This window comes from Eutrema salsugineum, unplaced genomic scaffold (genome assembly GCF_000478725.1).
Source record: "Eutrema salsugineum unplaced genomic scaffold, Eutsalg1_0 scaffold_2, whole genome shotgun sequence".
Taxonomy (NCBI): domain Eukaryota; kingdom Viridiplantae; phylum Streptophyta; class Magnoliopsida; order Brassicales; family Brassicaceae; genus Eutrema; species Eutrema salsugineum.
Window position 1 is genome coordinate 16694434 of NW_006256829.1, and position 22135 is coordinate 16716568.

General features: G+C 36.6%; 1 pseudogene; it reads right to left on the reverse strand.

The window, feature by feature from the left end:
- Positions 1-8013: 8013 nt before the first annotated feature.
- On the reverse strand, positions 8014-9418 carry LOC18017485 (annotated as a pseudogene).
- Between the last annotated feature and the right edge of the window lie 12717 nt (positions 9419-22135).

Here is a 22135-nt window from a genome sequence, read left to right on the forward strand (position 1 = left end):
CATCATCATGCAGCAAATGCTTAAACCTCTAATACAGCTCTTTCAGGAATTTCATCAAACACTTTTGGTGCATGAAATTCCCAGAATCTAGATCTCAAGTGATATGCAAGGATCTAGCATAGAGAACAGCTGTTTAGAGAGATGAATCAATGAATCTAGCCCTAAGCACTCCTAATCTAACATTTTAGCACCCTAACCTACACATCTAGAACCTCATTAAGGTGACTACTCACTAATCATACTAATCTCTCTTAAACCTTTGCAAGTTGAGAAGATTGGCATGATTAATGATGATAAATAGAGATGGGGAAGATAGATTAAGAGGAAAACACTATTCAAATCGATATTAAACTCAAAAGCAAGGTATAACAAGTGGGTTTTCACCAAAAAGGAAAAAAAACTAAAAATGGGATCAAAATTCTCTCCAAATTCGGTCTAAAATGTATTTATAGATGCCTTGGGCGAACCGGGTCAACCCAGAACAAATCGGGTACTGACCCGGCCTTGGTGGGTAAAGAGTGAGTTTGCCACGGTCCAGCAGGTTCTTGGTCAGGCCGTGGCAAGTGACCGTGTCAAAGTCTTGTATCGCGTGTTCTTGGATGAATCATGGTGTCACGGCCTAGCAAGTTTGGGGTCGAGCCGTGGCAAGTGGTCGTGTCAAACGCCGAATGTATGTAAAAGGTTGCCACGGTCAGATGTGAAACCGTGATGCACGGCCGTGTCAAACGCCGAAAGTATGCGCAAGGTTGCCACGGCCAAGTCCTAGGCCGTGGCATGGAGACCGTGTCAAACGCCGAGAAAGTGTACAAAGTTGCCACGGCCAAGTCCTAGACCGTGGCATTGAGGTCGTGTCAAGAGCCGAATGTTTGCACAAAGTTGCCACGGCCAAGTCCTAGACCGTGGCATGGAAACCGTGTCAAGTGCCGAATGTTTGTAAAGTCCTCCCCGGCCAAATGTTGCTTTGCCACGGTCAAGTATAGACCGTGGCATGAAGATCGTGTCAAATGCCGAAGGACTGCAATTAAGTGCCACGGTCAGGTGTGGACCGTGGCATTCCATCGTGGCATCTTTCCCTTAGCTCGCATCGTTCAGGGCTGCTTGGACCACTTCGCATTCCGGGAGGCTTACCTTCCAGGATATTGGTCCGAATTGTGTGATTCCGGTTGCAGAGGACAGAAGACTCATATATCTTCAACTTTGGTGAAGGAAGCTTCGGTGCTTGGGAAGTGAAAGGTTTCCTGGAGGGCTCATCGTCGCAGTGCATTTACACGATCAGGGAAAGCCGTCTAGACATGTGTCCATTCCGGAGACCGTATCTTCTTGCTCATTGCTCCGAATTAAATGATCTCGGATGTTCTGGAAAGAGGACTCGAATATCTCTGATTCTCATGAAGGATCCGTAAACTTAATCGGTCTGGAAGTGCACCTTCCTTTGCATTCTTCGGAGCTCATCGGCTTGGTCCAAAACGGCAGCGAGACAGGAGTTTCTTCCGACGAGCTTAACTTTCTGCTCACGCGTCCGCATTCCATGATTCCACTTGCTCTGGAACCGTGATCCAATCCTCTCTAACTTTGATGCAGCACCCGACAGCTGAATCAGACCGGAAGCTTTCCCGGACAGGCGCCTGCACCCGGAGATTTTGGCCGAGGAATCATTAGCCGGTACGCATTTTGGCCGATAAAATCCACCCGCGGTACGTGAGAATGGCCGAGAAAAACCTTCCTGGTGCGCGAGAATGGCCGAGAACCTCCAAAAACCCAATTTCACCATTTTTTAAGCCTTGGTCAGTATTTCATTTCCTGGATTCATCTTTTCAGCTCCAAATAGCTCCAAATACACCTGATAAACACTCAAAACATGCAAAGACTCATTGGGACCTAATGCAACTCTTAAGTCCTAAAACAAACCCTAAGGACCTAAAATGCATGAAATAAGACATGGTTTGGAATGAAATATGCAACCTAAATGATGCAAATTATGAACATATCAAGCAACATCTTTATCGATTTATATCTCAGAACAGAGGTTATTCCGCACCTTCTGTTTCTATTTTATCTCTCTCTCAAGCCTCTTTGTGCCCATCTTTGGGAAGATCACATCAGAGATCTAGCATTAAGAGCAGCTAACTAAGGAAAGAAAATGAGAATCTAGAACCTAAGCATCATAAATCAAATATCTAAGCACCCTAATCTACACACCTAAAAGCTTAAAAGAAGACTACTCACTAATCATGCTTAACACACCTAATCTTTTGCAAGAGGTGATATTAAACCTGATTAATAAGATATAAAAGATGAAAAGAATGATAAGAAACAGCCTTGATTAATTAACGAGGTATCTCTTCCAATCTTTCACAAAAAAAGGCAAAGAAAATAAAGATGGAATGAAAGATCTAGGGTTTTTTCCCAAAAATGTATTTATAGTGAGTGAACCGAACCGGGTTAGTCCAGGAACTGACCCGGCTTTCTTGGGTTTCTGGAGCCATGCCTCGGTCACCTGAAGAAGTCCCACACCGAGACCACACACCGAGGCTAGTAATCTGGGTTGAAAAGATGAGGAACATGTTTGAACTTTGTCTTTGATTCAGCTTAGGTCTTTGATCGTGAAGCAAGCTTTTTGAAATCTAGGTTCATGACAGGAGGCCTCGGGGTCATGCACACCGAGGGGTCAGGCCGAGGTTTTGAACCAAACTTTCGCAAAAAGGGCTCGGTACAAAGATATATCGAGGGGTCATGGCGAGGTCTTGCACATTTGTTGCATGTGACATGAGCCTCGGTGTAATCAGGCCGAGGGGTCTAGGTCGAGGGGTCATGTACAGGAGGGCATCGGGGTAGTGAAGGCTAGGGGTTATGCCGAGGCCAGCTGTAACACTTAGGAAAATTCAAGATCAAACTCCATTGATGCTCCCTTGAATTGGGAATGATATGCTCGTCTTCTGCTCCCAGTAACTCTCATCTCAGTGACCCAAATGACTCAAGACCAAGTCTACATGGTAGATGATTCAACCGGCTAGAACTTTGGTGAATTATCCAACTCCATCTGAGGTCGGCAAGATTTTCTGGTAAGCTAATCTTTAAGGCGCATTGCACTGATCCAGATTGGCTACCTGTGCTTTCGCTGTTTGCGTTATCTCCCAGTTCACATCTCCAAATATCCTGAATCCAAGCGTTCTGAAAACTAGATTCAATGCTATCAAACTTTCATAAAGACCCCGGAAGCTGGATAGGTCGGAATGAATGCGAGACAGGTTCGTCTTCCGTTGGCCATATCTTTCAACTCACTGCTCCAAATCCATTGATTCCAACTGTTTATCTGGAACCTTGGTTCAATTATCTTGATCTTTGCTGAAGACCCCGGAAGCTGAATCTGACGGGAAGACCTTCCGGTAACTCAATCTTTGGAACGTATCAACACAAGAGATTTTTGGCCAAGGATAATGCATGTGGTACGTGTTTTGGACGAGTTTTCCTTTCCGCGGTACGGTTTTTGGCTGAGAAAACACTGCATGCGGTACATGGTTTCGCCGAGAGACTCCAAAATTCCCATTTCACCATTTTTGTACATTTTTTCATTATTCCTTCACCTGGTTCCATCTGTTCCACTCCCAAGTGAACTCCAAAGCACTTGTTTGACACTCCAAACATGCAAAATTCACTTGGACCTAATGCAAAGTCCTAAAACTCTAAAACAAAGGTAAAACACAATGAATCTATCTACAATGCATGCATGAGACTCTATTCTTGGACCAAAAATGCATCTTAAACATGCAAATATATGAATACATCAAACATTACTAGATGTGTAGCTCAATTCAGCTTACACAATACGGTAGGATATGACCAGGTTGCTTGCATTTTGAACAGTTGTATTTTTTGTGCAGCTTCCTTGGGTCAGTGCTTCTCCTCCTAGCAATTTCTAGCCATGATTACCAGCGAGACTTCTTCTGTCTGCCTGGTTTGCGGCGAATGTCTGGCGGCAGACATTGTGGAAGCTGGACTCCTTCCACTACTGAGATATTGGGATATATGTTATGGGAGTATGCAGCAAACAAGTAGTCTTTCGAGTAAGTAGGACATACAAGCGAATCCATAGTAATGCAGTTGCAATAGCATGTGAACACGAGATTTTCTCGATATAAAACACACCACATTCACACATTCGATGTTCCAAATCGACAAGACTGTTCCGGTTTCCTCCTTTCGCAAGGAATCTCCAAGCATCAATGTGTTCCACCTCTATTGCATCCGCATAATGTCCACAAATCGCCAGCAAATATTCTACTCCCCGAGTTTGATGTGTTCTAAGGCTCAAAGCATCTTCTCTCCGTTTAATAAACCACCTACCACTTCTCTCGAATGGAATCCAAGAGAAATGATATGAGATAACTTCAGGCTTTTTTAAGTGCAGAATTGTTAGATTATGCAATATTGCTAGTCTTTATATTGTATCAGTCTCTACAGAAATGAACTCGGGACCAAAGCTTCACATCGGCGTCTTTCAAATACTATGCAAGATCATGCTTGATATGCCGTAACTCCACCATATAGCGGTTGTAATCGTAGAGATTGTACGCATAAGCAACACGTTTGACCAAGTACAGCAAGTGCTTCCCCTTAAACTTTGTTACTATGTTATGTTGTAGATGATAATAACATATCCCTCGTTTCGCTCATGGGAAAACAGTTTCACATGCATTCTTGATAGAAGTATCCCTGTCAAAAACTATCACCAAAGGATAACCATCTGAAACACATTGACGCAGTTTTAAAAAAAAACCATTCCCATGAAGCATTATCTTCAACATCTACAATTCCAATAGCCAAAGGAAATATCTGAAAATTACCATCTTGAGCGGTTGCCATTAACAAAGTACCTTCGTATTTCTCAGTTAGATGACATCCATCCACCACAATAACTCTTCTCATGTATTGAAAACCCGATATGGAAGCTCCAAAGTCCAGAAATAGGTATTTGAATTTATTCTGTGAATCAACATGAAGAGTTGTTACAGTTCTGAGATTGGCTTTTTGAAGTGAACGTAGGTAAGCTGGGAGACTCGCATATCCATCTGCAGCTGTTCCCCTCAACAATTGTTGGGCATATACCAAAGATCTGTATGAAGTAGTATAATCCATCTTGATGCCAAACATATGCTTCATTGAATCCTTGACATGCTGTGGTGTAAATCCATCAATTATGCCTAAATAGCTTATAAACAGTCTGCCAATATACTTCAGAGTCGACTTTGTGAGCCATTCCCTCTCCTACTGAACATGTGTGGACTTTCACATACTTTGTCACCCAAAACGTCGTTGCTTCATTTTTCACACTTGTTCTAACCATCCAAGCACATCCTGGCACCCGACATTTAGCCACAAAAAGAGTCTTTGTAGATTTAGTTGTTTTAAAAGCAAATTTTAACATGATCATTGTCAATCACAACTCTGATAACAGTTTATCCTTGGTAGGAAAACTTGTCCTAGCATATATATTGTCAGACCATGACATGGGCGTTCTTCCTGTTTCAGCAGATATGTTTCTGACATTATCAATACAGACTTCATCTTCATCATCATCTTCATCTTTCACTTTACCGTAGACACTGTAATTTTCCTTGTCAGAGTAAGCTGCATCTTCTCCAACAGCTGGATATTTAATATCTTCATTTGCATCAGAACTGGATGCCTTGTCATCCCTAGTATATTCAGCATCTTCATCAGACTCATCACCTACATCTTCATCTGAGTCTTCCTGGTTCTCCTTAGTATCAATCTCCACTTGGCTGGACACACAAAGACGTACCATATGCGCTCTGCTTAACGCTATCAAGCTTGAAACTTTTCTATCATTTGTGACATGCATTACAGGTGTATACGGAGTCATAGTTTGCAACATTGAATCCGGAAGTGAGTACGATAACTCGACCACCTCAGTCTTGCCCAGATTATAATCATATACAGCCATTTCAATAATTTCCCCAAAGGTGCAACCATCCCTCAAAATGAACATTCTTCCTCCTTTGCCACTATCCACCACAAAATGCCATGATTTCTCCACCATCTTCTATTCTCCGTAAGCAATAGGTATTTGAGCCATTCTCTGAAAAACATGCAGGTAACCATATTAGCAAACACATACACACACGAAGAAGAAATTTTATATCCAGTTAGACTTCGTTCAGAGACAACATTTGTAGACTTCAAATGAAGTCTACTTTTATAAGCTAACTAGCTTATAAATCAAAAACTTTGATTCCTCAATAAATATCGACTCAAATCGAATGAAAATCATTGAGTAGTTCAATCACTTGCTAACAAGCATTTCAAAACCAAAAAAAAAATTTTAAAAAATTATTTTATAAATATGTAAGAAAAGCGTTTTTAAAATAAATACAATAAGTAGACTTCTCCTTCAGATGGCATGAGTAGACTAGAGGAGACTTTTCCCATTAGAAATCTGCTAAAGAAGTCTATTTAAAAAAGGTTATTTTTACAATTGACCAAAACGTTGACTATATCAAATTAGACTTCATATGTAGGCTTCCAACAGAAAAATGCTAATTTTGCATTTGACCACACCATTGACTTTCAGAGTAGATTTCAAAAGTAGACTTCGTGTATGAGTAGACTTCTCTAACAATCTACTAATGAAGTCTACCGGACTCAATAGAAATCTACATGAAAATTAGGTTTTTTTGCAATTGATTGTAAAAGTAGATTTCACTAGGAACCCTACTTAAAAAAGGGTTAGTTTTTTTGACCAAAAAATTGAAGTAGACTTCATACGACTTCTTCCTGAAGTCTACTTCATTTTTCGGGAAATTTTTAATTTTTTTTAGAAAATTTCAATTTTAGTCAAACATGATTTTGGTCAAATATAAAAATAACTTAAAATTAGATTTCAAGAGCAGACTTTTAAAGAAGACTTCAGAAGATAGCAACATTTTAAACGTCAAAGTATGGTCAACTACAATAATAACCTCTTTTCCGTAGACTTCTCTCGGCTTCAAACGAAGTCTACTTGGATTTTTTTTTGTTTTCAAAAGATAACGAGTAGACTTCTCTTAAAGTCTAATGAAGTTTACTGGTTACAAATTTTTAAAAAGTCAATTGCATAACTAACCTTATGCTGACTAGGAGACTTCAGGAGAAGTCTACTTTCATGATACAAATATAGAAATGCAAAAAAATGAAGTGTGTTATTACCTATATCGGATTTGAGCTCGACTTCGGTTCTTTTAAGCACTTAGAATTCAGAATTTCACTGAAAATAAACAACTCAGGTCTCGTTTAAGCAAAAATCATTGAAAATGCATAACCTATGACATTGTAAAGCAGCCCAAAAGTTTTGGAGATGAAATTAGGAAAGAACAAGGAAAGTTATGAGTGTATGAGCTCTGATATTTACTTATTACACCTTTAAAATCGGTTGAGAAGCATTTATTCTATTTTCGTTGTTGTTCATGATGGTTGGAAGTATTGAAGATGACATTTTCGTAATAAAAAAGAGTTTATGACGTCTAAGGGGTCTTTGAATAATAATTTTAAAAATCGAAATAATTAATGTATAATGACATTTTCGTTATTCAAAAGAGAGAAAATAACAGTTTTGTTAGAAAATAACAAAATTAAGAGAAAAAAAAAAAAAGTTAATTTGGTGTTTGACTTAAAAAAAGAGTATTTTTGAAAGAAGCCCTTATGTTTTCTACCTAAAGACCCTGCTGAATAAAGACACTTATTTGTACATTCAGAAAAGAGTTAATGAGGCTCAGGTTTTATCTCTACACAACCCTAATTCTGCTCATTTCTTATAGGAGAGAAATTGTCATGAGAAACTAACTTATTGTTGAAAAAGAATGAAGAAGAATACTTTATTAACCTGAGCTTTACTGAACCGCTGTCGGCTGATCTTCTGGGATCCCAAAAATAATATTTCCCAACAGAACAATAATCTCTCCAAACCACCCTAAATAGTAAATACTCTTTGAAATTTAAAGAAAAAAACTTCCCAAATAAACAATAGATTTTTACTTTTTATGTTCCACAGCATAAACATTAAGTCATTGACGAAAACACATCACACCATAGAAGTTGTGAAGTTATAGCAGAGGATTTTAACAAACCAACAAAGAACAACAACATAATTTAGAGGACTTATGGCTGCGTGAAACTTGGTAGGAACCATCGAGCTCTAGAGAGTTGTTGAGTGGACGAGCAATCAAACTTGTGCAGTGGCTCCATCTTCTGTGTCTCGAGATTGAAGAGACAGATTTGAGTAGTGTTCTTTTCACGACAAATAATGCTGTAGTAGATGGAATTTCTCTTAAAACCCTGAATGTCATCGTTAGCGAGCACAGTGATGCCTAGATCAAAAAGCATTGCCTCGTGGCCCAAAGAATATACTTCTTAAAGCAACCTGATGAATAAACCTTGTAGACGCAGAAGGACCAGATTCTAGTCATAGGGTTTACCCATTTTTCAACCTTGAGGACATCTCCTGTTACTGTGACTACTAGTTTTCTGTCAGAAATGCGCCGTGTTTTTGTTGGATGAAGTAGAGAGCTATTCGGAGTAACACCACCCTGAAAGGATTCTTGTGGAATCTCTCCGGAGAAATCGAATATTTTGATACAACTACTACTACCAAAGAAGCCAAAGAAGTCGTTTAGGATGTAGTAAAGCTTGTGATCTTTGTAAACCATGTGAGAATAGCCAGGGCTATAAACTAAAGGAATTTGATTCCAGAACTTATCTCCTTTCTTGGAATAAACCACACACCACTTGCCAAGTCCCCATAGAACTACATAATCTTTGGTTTGCTCGTCAATCCAAAACACAGGGGATTGCATACTAATATCATTGGTTATTATATCGTCAGATATACGAAACCAACCATCTGAGATTCGCTCAAGCTTCGTCGCTCCAAGCTGTGACTCCAACGGAGGTAAATTGATCCTCTCGTGGGTAAATAGATTCAAAAAGAAGAAATTATACCAATGATCTAGCATAAAGAGCCAACTTCCATATGTTGCTAAACAACTCTGTGCGAATTCGACACCCTGATCTCGCCTTTTGTAAAGCTTACCTTTTTCATCGGGATTGAACAGCGTACAGGAATGGCTGTTTCTGTTATCGTCTTCGTCGGGCAAGAGGATCAGCCAAGGGCTCTGCTTTTTGCTCACGCATCGTCTAGCAGCGGAGTACCAAGACGAACATACGGATTCAGCTCGTCGAGAGTCAGCGAAGCCAAGGCGTTCGAAAACTGAATTGAGGAGTTCCGGGAGAAGCTCGGACCAGGAATTGGATGATGAGTCTCGTCTGGGTAACTTGTGAGAATTAGGGTTATGCTGCTTCTTCTTCTCCATGGCAAATTGAGAAAGCTCTGATCCCAAACGACTCGACTGTATTATTATTTGGATTTAATTCGTGTCGGTTTATGACACAAAAAAAAAAAATCGTATCCGTTAAATATGGGCTGTTCAGGCCCTGTCTATATATCATCCTTTTTTTCTCACGTTTTTCTATTTAGAGATGGTTTTTTTTTTTTTTTTTTGATGTTCAACGTATTTCGTATACTCAGGGAGAAACGTCATCCAAGAAAAGCGACATGGCTGGAAACTTAGAAGAGCCTGCTATTGATATGGTCAACATGGACATCGATGAGGAGGATCAAAAAGCTGAATGCCCTCACGATTCTGAGTGTGATATCAAAGCTTTTAATAATTCAAAACCGACTCTAACATTATTCTTGTCATGAGATGCAATTAAGACATTTTTCTGGTCATGAGATTCAATTAAGACATGTTAGTATTCAAAAACATTCAGATTACTAAGCTCTGTTTGGGTAAGGACTATGGCTGTATAAACTTTTGGCTATACAAATTTTAGTTGTTAAAAATATGATTGTTACTTTTTTGGTTGTTAAAATTGTGATTGTTACTTTTAATTACTTCTTAAAGTCTGATTGATAACAAAAATGGTAAAATTTTTGATTGTTATTTTAAATACTAGGAAACAACCCGTAAGAGAAATCAAATAAAATTATAATTTTTAAAAAGTTTATAAAACCTGTCTAAAATTATAATTTTTAAAAAGTTTATAAAACCTTTCTATATAGAAAGATCCGAGAACGATTAATCATCACTTTTGGTGGACCGGTTTTCTTAATCCATAATACTGTATAAAGAATATTATTTGTATTTGTATATGCAATAATTTGATTTAGATAAAAGCTGTATTATTTGATTTATTATTTGGTATACCGTGTGATGAATTGTTGAAACAAAATAGAAAGAGAAGTCTAGTATGTACCTAGAGTGTATCGTTGAATGATATTGGGAAAAGTTTTTGCATTACACCCCTGCATTTCTTTACATTGACCATAAGCCGTTAACATAGACTATACATATTTTAACTATGGTTACGCAAGAATTCATTTAAAGTAATTTTTTTAGTTCTAATACCACCAATTTAATCTCCTGATATTATAAAAATTAAAATACAATTTTACCTAAATGGAACTATGGAAGTTACCAAAAAAACAAAAAATAATATTTTTCTACTTTCTACCCATCAGTCTTTTAGTCGATATATAATATGGGAAAATATCAAAGATTTAAGTCACACACTCATTCAACAAAGAAGTAAATGTCATATATATCATATATCATATACCATATAATGAAGAACTCGAAAAAACCAGAAACTATCAATGTAATACAAATATATACTACGTACTACATACATGGCTAAATAATTTTTATGAGCTTTTGTGCCTTTTAAAGCTTGAATCCTTCAAGTACACTTTAGGATTAAAAAAAAAAATAATAAAGATGCATACTTTTAAGAGAATTCTATCTTAGTTTTCCTCATTATAAATACCTCAATTGGCATTCATGTAATAATATATAGCCTTTAAACATCAGGAACTTACACAGTAAACTGCACATGAAAGAACAAAATATCATCAAGTTGATACGTATAAGATAAATGCAAATGTATACATGGATAAAAGTCATATCATCTGCATAAGAGAAACATAATCATATGCTACGTATCACGTATGACACATTCTAAATTTGTTCACAATGATATAATATAATTTCAGGTTAATATAGGTTTTACTTGTAACAAATCTTGACGTAATTAAAAAGAATATATAAACTTCTAAGAAATGACAGACCATAATTTCCTCAATTATAAAAAATATCCTTACACAACTTTTGTTAAGTTTTCTAAGTTTCCAACTCAAAACTAATTGACAATGAGTAGATTGACCTAAATTCCTTATAGATTACCCAAAATCTCTCTCAATTTCAGATGTGAGATATTTTCACATACCCCTTCGAAATAATGGCTCATCTAACCATTAATCTCGACAATATCCCATCATATGATTAATTTTGGGTAAGATCGGTCAATTAATTCAGGTCATACCAATTTTGATTAAGATCAATTAGGCTTCTTTCGATGAGCCGGATTGATTTTCAGTTTAAATTGGGCAGCGTGTTATCCGGCTCTGCTAACATGTTAAGTTTTATGGACTTTCAACTCAAAATCAATTGGCAATGAGTGGGTTGGTCCAAGTCACTTATATATTACCCAAGATCTATCTCTCAACTTCGGATATGGGATATTCTCACATATTGGGCCACATTAGGCCTTCTTAATGTTGTAATATTATATTTAGATTAACCTAATATTCTTTACAACTACTAAGGTTTCTTAATGTGGTATTAGAGCATTATGCCTAATTCTAGTTTTCTGGTTATCGATCTCTAAACTCATCTTTCTTCTTTTCTTTTGACCTTAGTTATTTGATTACTCTATCAAAAACTTCTTTCTAACGATGTCGGGAGGTTCTGATCATAAATTTCTCTAAATCTAAATCTCACATTGAGACAGCACAAAGAACAATATCACTGTATGACTTAACTGCCGGTGACAACCTTGGAACCATCATCTCTAGGCCTCTTCTGTGTGGACTTAACTACGAAGACTGGTCTGTGAGTCTTCGCCTGGCTTTGAGAGCAAGAAAAAAGCTTGGTTTTGCTGGTGCATGGCTCGACCGCCAAGCCAGATGACGATGATGAAGACTATGAGGACTGTGCGCAAATAACGCCTTGGTGATTTCATGAATTAAACTCACTATCGACGAATATGTGTGCTCATCTCTTCCACACTGTGATGATGCTGCTAGTCTTTGGACTCAAATCCAAAAACGCTTAATCGTGAAAAATGGACAACGAGTACAAAGATTGAAAACAGAGTTGGCGACTTGCCGACAACAAGGATCGCCAATTGAAACATATTTTGAAAAACTTACAAATTTGTGGACGAGCTTGGCTGATTACCAACAAACCAAGACATTGGAAGATATACGTCATGACGAGAAGAGGACAAACTACATCGATGAGTATGGGATGGTAAAATCCAATTTTCTCTCTCTCACACCGCTACCTTCACTTTATGAGGTGTATAACATCTTGATTCAAAACGAGGAATCAAGGTCACTAGCCCGTTGCACCAAGAACGTTCTGGTGATGTGAGCTTTGTTGTTCAAAGCCAGAACAAACCTCTTTAGACACAAGACACTCGCATCAAACCAGTGGTGTGTACTCTTTGCAGCCATATTGGACACTTAGCCGAGAATTGCTTTAAAAGATTGGATATCCATCATGGTAGGGAGAGCGTACTCGGAACAAGCCGAACTCGAATCCCTAAAATTCAATTCAAAACACCTCTTTGGGAACATCTTCTGCACCTTCAAGTGGCAAGCCTCACGATGTTGCGCGAGCTAATCATGTCCTCTCCACTGTTGATGGATCACACTACAACCTTGGTAATTTCTTATTGGTGAATTCGGCCATCACCTCAGCTGATCGTGTTGGTTTCAGTTGTCTTAATGACATGCAATGGCAAACATTGGTTCACATGCTCAATGACCGAAAGAACGTCTATGTGATCTCCTAGGGGTATGTATTTCATTGAGTCTTGGATTATTGATACAGGGGCATCAAATCATATGACGGGAAGCATTGATTTTCTGACTGATGTTTGTGATATGGCACCGATACTTATTAAACTTCCTGACGGTACATTTATGACTTCACATAAACATGGGAAAGTTTATATGGGTTCTTCTCTCAGTCTGCAAAACGTGTTTTTTGTTGATGGACTGCATTGTCATCTGATATCGGTATCGTAACTGACTAGAGATAGGGGCTGCATAATTCAAATATCTGATCGCCTTTGTGTTGTTCATGATTGCATCACACGGACGCTGGTTGGAGGGGGTGAACAAGTGAATGGTCTCTATTTTTTTTAGGAATGGACGTTGTGACAGTGATTCAACAAACAGATTCTCCATCGTTCGAACTTTGGCACAGTTAGTTGGGGCATCCCTCTTCGAAATCTTTGGAGATGTTGCATTTATCTGATTTACGTAGTGGTGTTTTTGATTTTAAAGCATGTGAACTTTTTATCCGTGCTAAGCAAACCAGATATTCTTTTCCTTTAAGCAACAATAAAACAACCATGGTTTTTGAGTTAATCCATTGTGACCTCTAGGGTCCGTATCGAACCACTTCTATCTGCGGATCAAAGTATTTTCTCACAATTCTAGATGATTACTCGTGTGTTTTATGGATTTATCTCCATCCTTCAGAACAAGACACTCCAACACGTCTTCAAAATTTTGTTGCTCTAGTAGAAAGACAATTTGAGAAAAACGTAATGACCATACGCAGCGATAATAGGTCAGTATTCATATGCCTGACTGATTTTCTTTGCAAAAAAGTAATTATGCATGAGACCTCTTGCGTCGAAATACCACAACAGGATGGCAGGGTCGAACAAAAGCATAAGCACATCTTGAATGTTGCTCTAGCTCTCCGTTTCCATGCTCAACTTCTGGTTGAGTTTTGGAGCTATTGCACGCTTGCAGCTGGGTATCTGATCAACAAAACTCCGTTAGTTCTTATAAATGGGAAGACTCCATATGAATTTCTCTACAACAAACCACCTCCGCTGAACAACATCAAAGTTTTTGGTTGTATCTGTTACACTCATAACCAAAAACACGGTGGAGATAAGTTTGCTAGTATATCACAGAAATCTATATTTCTTAGCTACTATTTTGGTAAAACGGGCTGGCGCGTGTACAACCTGGAAACTCGTAAAGTCTCTGTTTCTCGGGATGTCATTTTTTGCGAAACATAGTTTCATTTTACCTCCATTCCATCATCGTTATCCTCTGGTCCGGCACTTGTTGACCTTGCTCCAGCTTCTTCTGCGGTAGCCAATCATGAACCATTGATCTCAATTATCTCATCTTCTCCAACGATCTGACGTGATGAAGATCTTTCGGCTGCGGATCACAACTCTTTACCTGATCCCTTGACTCTATACACTGCACTGCCTGAAATTATCGCATCTTCACTTGTCGATGAGCAATCTTATTCTGTGACCGATACAATTCAGACCTCTCCAAGTTTAAGTACTGATCTAGTTCTTGAAACTTTGCATTCTGACACCTATACACAGCCTTCAAGTTCAATGGAATATGAAAATAACAGTGAACCTGAGGAACTTGGCCGTGGGTGCCATATCAGACGACCACCTACAAAACATGCTGATTTTGTTCAAATCCTTCTCTATGAGTCTTATCCTTCGAAAACTCCATATCCTATTGCCAACTACTTGTCAAGTGCGGGTTTCCCTGCTCACTATCAATCATATCTTTTGGTAATCACTTCAGCCAAAGAACCTAATCACTACAACGAAGCCATTAAAGATGAAAAGTGGCGGTTTGCTATTGAAGATGAGATCACATCACTTGATGATTTGGGAAGTTGGACTGTTGAAGATCTTCCACCAAGAAAGAAAGCTCTGGGCTGCAAATGGGTTTTTCGCTTCAAGTTTAACTCTGATGGCACTCTTGAACAACATAAAGCAAGACTTGTTGTTCTCGGAAATCATCAAACTGAGGGCATTGATTACAATGAAACCTTTGCACCTGTAGCAAAAATGGTGACTATTCGGACGTTTCTTCAACAAGCTGCTTCGAATGATTGGGAGGTTCACCAAATGGATGTTCACAATGCATTTCTCCATGGTGACCTTGATGAAGAATTTTATATGCAATTTCTTCCTGGTTTTAGAACTGCAGAAAAAGGTAAGGTTTGTCGGTTGCATAAATCTTTATACAGGCTTAAACAAGCTCCACGATGCTGGTTCGAACAGATTGCCAGATCGTTGACAGAGTATCGTTTCGCACAAAATGGTTCTGATCATTCTCTGTTCCAGTTTTCACAAAATGACGAGCGTATTTATGTTCTTGTGTACGTCGATGATTTGATCGTCACTGCAAATTCCTTGGAGTTAATCCAGCACTTCAAGCATTATCTGAGCTGTTGCTTTAAGATGAAAGATTTGGGTTTTGCACGTTATTTTTTGGGAATCAAACTTGCTCAAAGTCCTACTGGAATATATTTATGCCAGCGAAAGTACGCTCTTGACATAATATCAGATACTGGGCTTCTAGGTGCAAAACTTGTTACTTTTCCTCTGGAACAGAATCATAAGCTCGCATTGGCAAAGGGCGACATGATGACTGATCTTTCTCGGTACAGGCGTTTAGTTGGTCGGCTGATTAATCTATGCAATACACGTCTTGAGCTTTCTTATGTCATACTTTTTTGTATCAGTTCATGCATGATCTAAAACTGGAGCATTGGAACGTGGCATTACGAGTTGTTCGGTATCTCAAATACAATCCTGGCCAAGGTATTCGTCTTCGTGCTAACTCTTACTGCTTAGATTGATAGCGACTAGGGCTCTTGTCCCCTTACTCGATGGTCCACTACAGGATGTTATTTAACTTGCTGGCTCTCTATTGTCTTGGAAGACGATCAAGCATGATGTCGTTTCTCGATCCTCTACTGAAGCCGAATACAGGGCCAAGGCGGACACAGTTTGTGAGATACTTTGGTTACGTGAGTTACTTCCATCTTTTGGGATTGACTGCTCTGCTCTGACGCTTCTACATTTGGATAGCTTATCAGGCATCAATCTCGCCAAGAATCTCGTGTATCATGCTAGCACCAAGCATGTGAAACTCAACTGTTACTTTATTCGAGATGAGATTATCAGAGGTACAATCACCACCAAAAATGTCTCCACCACTTCTCAATTAGCAGACATCATGACAAAAGCACTTGGAAGGAAAGAATTTGAAGCATTTTTGGTCAAGTTGGGTGTTTGTAACCTCCACACTCTACCTTGAAGAGGAGAGGGGGCGGGAGGAGGGAGGGTATTGGGCCATATTAAGCTTTTTTAATGTTGTAATCTTAGACTTAGATTAATCTAATACTCTGTCATGTATATAAGGCAATGCCTTAGTATTGTAGTGAATAAGAAAACCCTTATACAACTACTAAGATTTCTTGACAAACTTGCGTCTTGTGTTCTGTCGAACAATGAAAAAAAACTTGCATGGGATTACGAATTCAAAGTTGATAGTAGTCTAAAACTTGTTTACATTGTGACTAAAACTATCAAACACGGTTGAAAAAAATTCTGATCTTATTGAATTCACACAATTTATATTAAAGATTTCTTTTCAAAATGATAAGAAACAAAGGATTTGCTTGGGGTTGGACTGCGGAGACGTTTTAAGCATTTAACAGTTATCAAAATCTTTTTTTTTGCCAAACATACTTTTTATTTTATTAATCTTATATTCTTAAAAGCAAGAATTTTTCTTTTTTTTCATAATTTTTTAGTGTTACGTAGAATGTGTGTTTACATAAAAATATATATATATATATATTTTTTTTTTTGTTCTTTCTCCAAAATCATTCAAAAGACTTTGTAGATTTATATATAGATAATTATTAACTAAATTTAACTGACTAAATATTATGTTTTTCTATTTTTAAGATCCGTATCTTTAAATTTTTTTCAGTTTTGTTTTTGTAAAATTTTTTGAGAAATATCTAAAAGTCTTGAATGCTTTTATTACCAAGAATATGACATCGGCTGTGCTTCCTATGTCAATCAAAACTCGAGAGACTTCACAGTTAGCACCAATATCAAGGCTTACTGTTAGGGTGTCCTCTTCGGGGCTTTCTTATCAAACCAATCCTTTTTGGAGAAAGATATTTCTCTTTAGAAAATAACAACCGTTGTTTGTCTTTTTGGTGTCAGCCCGGTGGTGGTATCTCTTGATCGAGTTGGTCATGTTCCCGAAGAGTTTTGGTCCTCCCACGATTAGGTTGATCCTCTTCTCCTTTTGACCATGGTTTTGTTCAACTGACCCAGTGTCGTCCTGACTTCCTCCTTTTGCTTTTGTGGAGTCTTGAGGGTTGATTTTAACTTTACCGAGTTTTCCTTCGGCGTACATATCCAGAAGTTTGTGTTTTCACTTGTAACATTTTACAGTCGAGTGTCCATACCTTTGGTGATAGTCGCAAAATACTTCATTATTCTTTCCCAGCATGTCGTCGTTTTTTCTTGTCGGTCATGGTCACCTTTCTTTGCCTCTATTTGCAAAAGCAAAGGTTTATGACCCGCCCGAGTGGCTCTTTTTCCTATGATCCTGCTTCTCTCCTTGTGAGCCGGCTGAGATTGTTGGAACCTGAGATTTTATAACGTTTTGTAAGTTCCATATGTTATTCCGTGGTGGTTGCAAAGCCTGCGCCTCGGTGGAGCACATCCTAAATCGTGGTTGGGGTGTTGATCGTGATATCTTCCTTAAATTTTGACTTGTGCCATAGTCCCATCTTCAGTGCGGTTAAATCCGTTTCGTCATACACGACCGGCATACTAGCCAATCAGGATGATAGTGGAGACCAGATCATGGAGGAGCAGCTGCTCTCAAAGTAGAGGTAACCTCATGATTCTAGTAGTGCTTGATTACATAGTGGGAAAAAATGATCAGATTATATATCCCATGAGCTTAGATGGCTTCTGGTATGAAATCAGTTGAGAAGAATCATCCACTCAAGCGTTTTGTGGTTAGGTATGTCACATTTGATCCATATGATAGGGTTCTAAATAAGCTGAGGTTTAGGATCTCTGTAATTTCGTAGATAGTGCTGGAGAAGAATTTTTTTTTAATCATCCTATCAATTTTCCTTTGCAGTATGTCCTTCGGCTACTCGGTACAATCCTTACCAATTGTAGTACGACTTCTTTTAGCCAGATTAGTGGCTTAAATATATTGAGCTATAACTTTTTTTTCTTTGATGTTCAACATGTTGCTATTTTTAATGATATTTTGGTGGATCCAAACCAAATAGACTATGTTCTGAAGAGTAAAAGTCAGAGGCGCTTGAGTAAACATGTGCGGTTCCATACATCCTAGTCCTTTAGTCTAAGGTCCCTTCCTCTTTAGGAGTGGTTAATATTCAAATCCAAATAGCAAATGTACCACTTGTACTCCTGTTTCAAAGTCTTATACTACTGGTCATATTGCAGGAGTTAAAAAGACTGTGTTTCTTCTTCGGTACGGTTTTCAAATGACAGTTCATTGTATTTGGAAAGAAATGAATATGCATTGCCATAGTGAAGTTGTGATACTTTCCGATCAGTTCATCAAGCTGATGTGGTCAACGAAACAGCATATCCCCATAAAGATGAAGTAATATGAAAACTTGTGAAGAATCAAAAAAATCCACCTGGAGACAAGTCTATTCAAAGAGATTATTTCATTGGATCCTATTCCACTTGACAAATTATTTCAGGTCAAGAACAAAATGCACAGCCCAACCACCACACAATCCGACCCAGAAGTTATTCAACCTCTTTTTGGACCTATACTGGACTAAAAACATTGAAGGTACAACCCAAACTGAGCTGGATTCACCCGATGGCTCAACAATACTCAAACGGGTCTATCCGAGACCATTTATGGAAACTCCCAAGACCAAAGCATTCAACACTTATTCTTCTCATATTTTGGGGATTACTGAAGATATTCAAAGGTTCTTTAACTAAGTCTTGTCCATTAATCCATTCGGTTCAGCCATAAACCGAGTAGATTGTCATCTCTACCTTCTTCCATCAATTCCATCAAGCTTTAATTTCTTGATTATTTGGTGTTTATAAGATTGATGGATTCCATCTTATATCAAAGCTCATCGACAAACAAGTTCAAAATTGGTTATCCCCGAATAGGGAATCAGGAGATCAAAAGGACGAGTAGAGTCTCCAACTCTAGTTCGCAACAAAGAGCTCGTAAATTCTGGTTCTGAATATTTTCTACAGTTAATAATGTCTCAAAATCTCAAACTTACGAAACTGTAGTTGTAAAAAATGAATTTTTGATTTAAATAAACTAGGTGTTTAGTCCGCGACTTGCGCGAGCCGAAAAGTTTCATTAAAACCTAAAATAAAATTTCATGTCACAAATCAAAAATAATTAGATCAAGAATTTGATACATACAAAATTAAATTAAAGCTAATCTATGAAAGTAATCATTGTCTAACATTAAAAACTTTAAAACAAATACTAATAAGTGTATAAAATCAATAAACACAAATTAAAATAAGATTAATATAAATTATTCATCTTTTTCTCTTTTTATCCTTTAATTTTTTTTCTCTATCATTTTCTTCTTTCTTTCTTTTTTTGTTTTTTTGTTTTTTTCCTTCTTTATTTTCTATGTCTTTTTTTTCTTACTTTTTATTCTGCTGGTTTTTCTTTTTCACGTCTTCTTCTTCTTCTCCACATCTTTTCCTTTTTCCTCTCATACATCTTTTGATTTTCTTCTCTTCCAGGTTTTATTCCATTTCTTCTTTTTCTTCTTCAATGTTTTATTATTCTATTTCTTCTTCTTTTTTACTTTTCCTTTTTTTATTGTCATCGTCTTCTTCGTTATCACCGACTTCCTATTCTTTTGGTGTTTTTCGGCTTTTACCTCATCTTCATATTCTTCTACTTTCTCCAATTCCTCATCTTTTAAGGTTTTCATCCAATTTTTTCTCTTCCCTATCTTCTTCTTCTACTTTGTCTTCTATTTTATTTTTTTTCTCCTTCAACAGATTTTTATTCCTCTTCTTCCAATTATTCTTTCTCTCTCCAAATTCTGCATCATATTTTAAAGATCTTTGTATTATCTGTCTTTTTACTCCTCTTATGGTTTATATTTTCCTCTTTTTAGTTTTTTCCTTATATTTTTGAGTTCTTTTTTATCGTTATTTGTTTTCAAATTGTTCTTCTATATTGTCTTCATTTTTAATTACTTGTTATTCATCTGATTTGTCTTCGTTTTTTCATCATAGAACCTTTTTCAACTTTGTCTTCTTCATCTTCTAGTTTTCTTCCATTTTATTATTTTTTCTTTCACTTCCTCTACGATCTACTGGTTTTCCTTTATGATTTCTTCTTCTGATTATCTTCTTTCTTCTCCAATTGGTCATTTAATGTTTCTTGTTCATCGTCATCGACCTATCTGACTATTTTTTTATCTTACTTGTTCATTGTATTATTTTTTGTTCATATTATCGTTGTTTTCTTATTCTTCTTCTTTTTCTTTATTTTTTAGCTTTTCTATTCTTTGTTTTTTCCTTCTTATCTTCATTTTTTTTGACTATTTCTTCTTATGTATTCTATTCATCTTTTTTGACTTCTTGATTTTTTTTCACTCGGTTTTTTCTTCGTTTTTTCTGTTGATTTTTTTTTTGTTTTATTTGTCTGCCCCTTCTTCTTTGTTTAATTTTATTGTCTTTGTATTCTCTAAATTCTTATTCTTCAACATCTTCTACTATTCTTCTTTTGGTTTTATTAGCCGTTTTTATCTTCTGCTTTTTACTTCTTCTTGATCATTTTTGTCGTATCCAGATATTTTTTCTTTCTAATTTTTGTTTGTCTTTTTCGCATCTTTACTTTCTTCTTTTTATTTTCTTTTTCATCGTCGGATTTTCATTTTCTTATACTTTATTTTCTTCATCTACCATTTTTGTTCTTCTTTTTCTTTCAGTTTTCTTCTTCAACTTTGAGTTCTTCATCTCCTTATCATTTTTCTTCTTCACTATTTTGTGTTACCCATCTTGATCTTATCGTTCATGGTCTAGGACTTTTTGTTCATTTTTTCCTCATTTTTTTACGTTTTCGTCAACTCTATGTTCTTCTATATGTTTCAATTTATCTTTTTTCTCTTCTACTTCGTTTTTCCCTTTTTTCCTTTTTCTGTTTTCTTTTTCGATTTTTTCCTCTGCGTCCTGCTAGTGTATTTGGCATCTCTTACATTATTCCAAAAATAAACAGAATAAGCAAAATTGTTATACAAACTACGAAAATAAATTAATTAATTAAGGATATTTTAAAAAGATTTTATTAACGAATAAAGGGGAATTAGTTACCTAGATTGAATGAGAGACCTTATAGCAAAAAATTTACTTCGCATATATTATATATGATATGATTTTAAATGTTTTTTTGATTAAATTCTAATTTTTAAATTTTCGTTATTTTCTATTTTAAATATTTTTTGATTAAATTTCGATTTTTAATAATTTTTATTAAATTTAAATATATTTTTTATTAAATTTCGATTTTTAACAATTTTTTATTAATTTATTTTTAATATTTTATTTAATTTACCATTTTTAATAATTTTAAATTAATTTATGATTTTTAATAATTTTTTTATTAAATTTAATTTTATAAAATATAAGGAGGGGTAAAGGGTAATTAGCCATTCTAAGATTAAATGAGAGAGCTTTAACTCAAAATTTTACTTTGATTATAATATATATGATGATTTCGCATTCAATGCAATTAAAAAAAAATGACACGCGTTTTCAAAATTTCATATATTTTCTAAATGAAATTTGATACTCAGATTATATTTTTATAATTTGTTAGACTAATGTGTACTAATGAATAACTCAAGTATATGTCTATTTGAATAGTTCTTTATCACTATTTATTTTTATAGTTGAAAAGTTGGAATCCATCTAGTTGAATTAAACAAACTAGCTTATTGAAAAGCTTCCCATTGAACTTTAAATACGTCTCTTAGTCATTGTTGGGTTACTACAAACTTCCAAGCTTTTCCAATTTTTTCTTCTTGTTCCCCTCCTCATTACCAAAGTTTCATCAAGATCTAGGTCAACTGCGAGAGCGAGT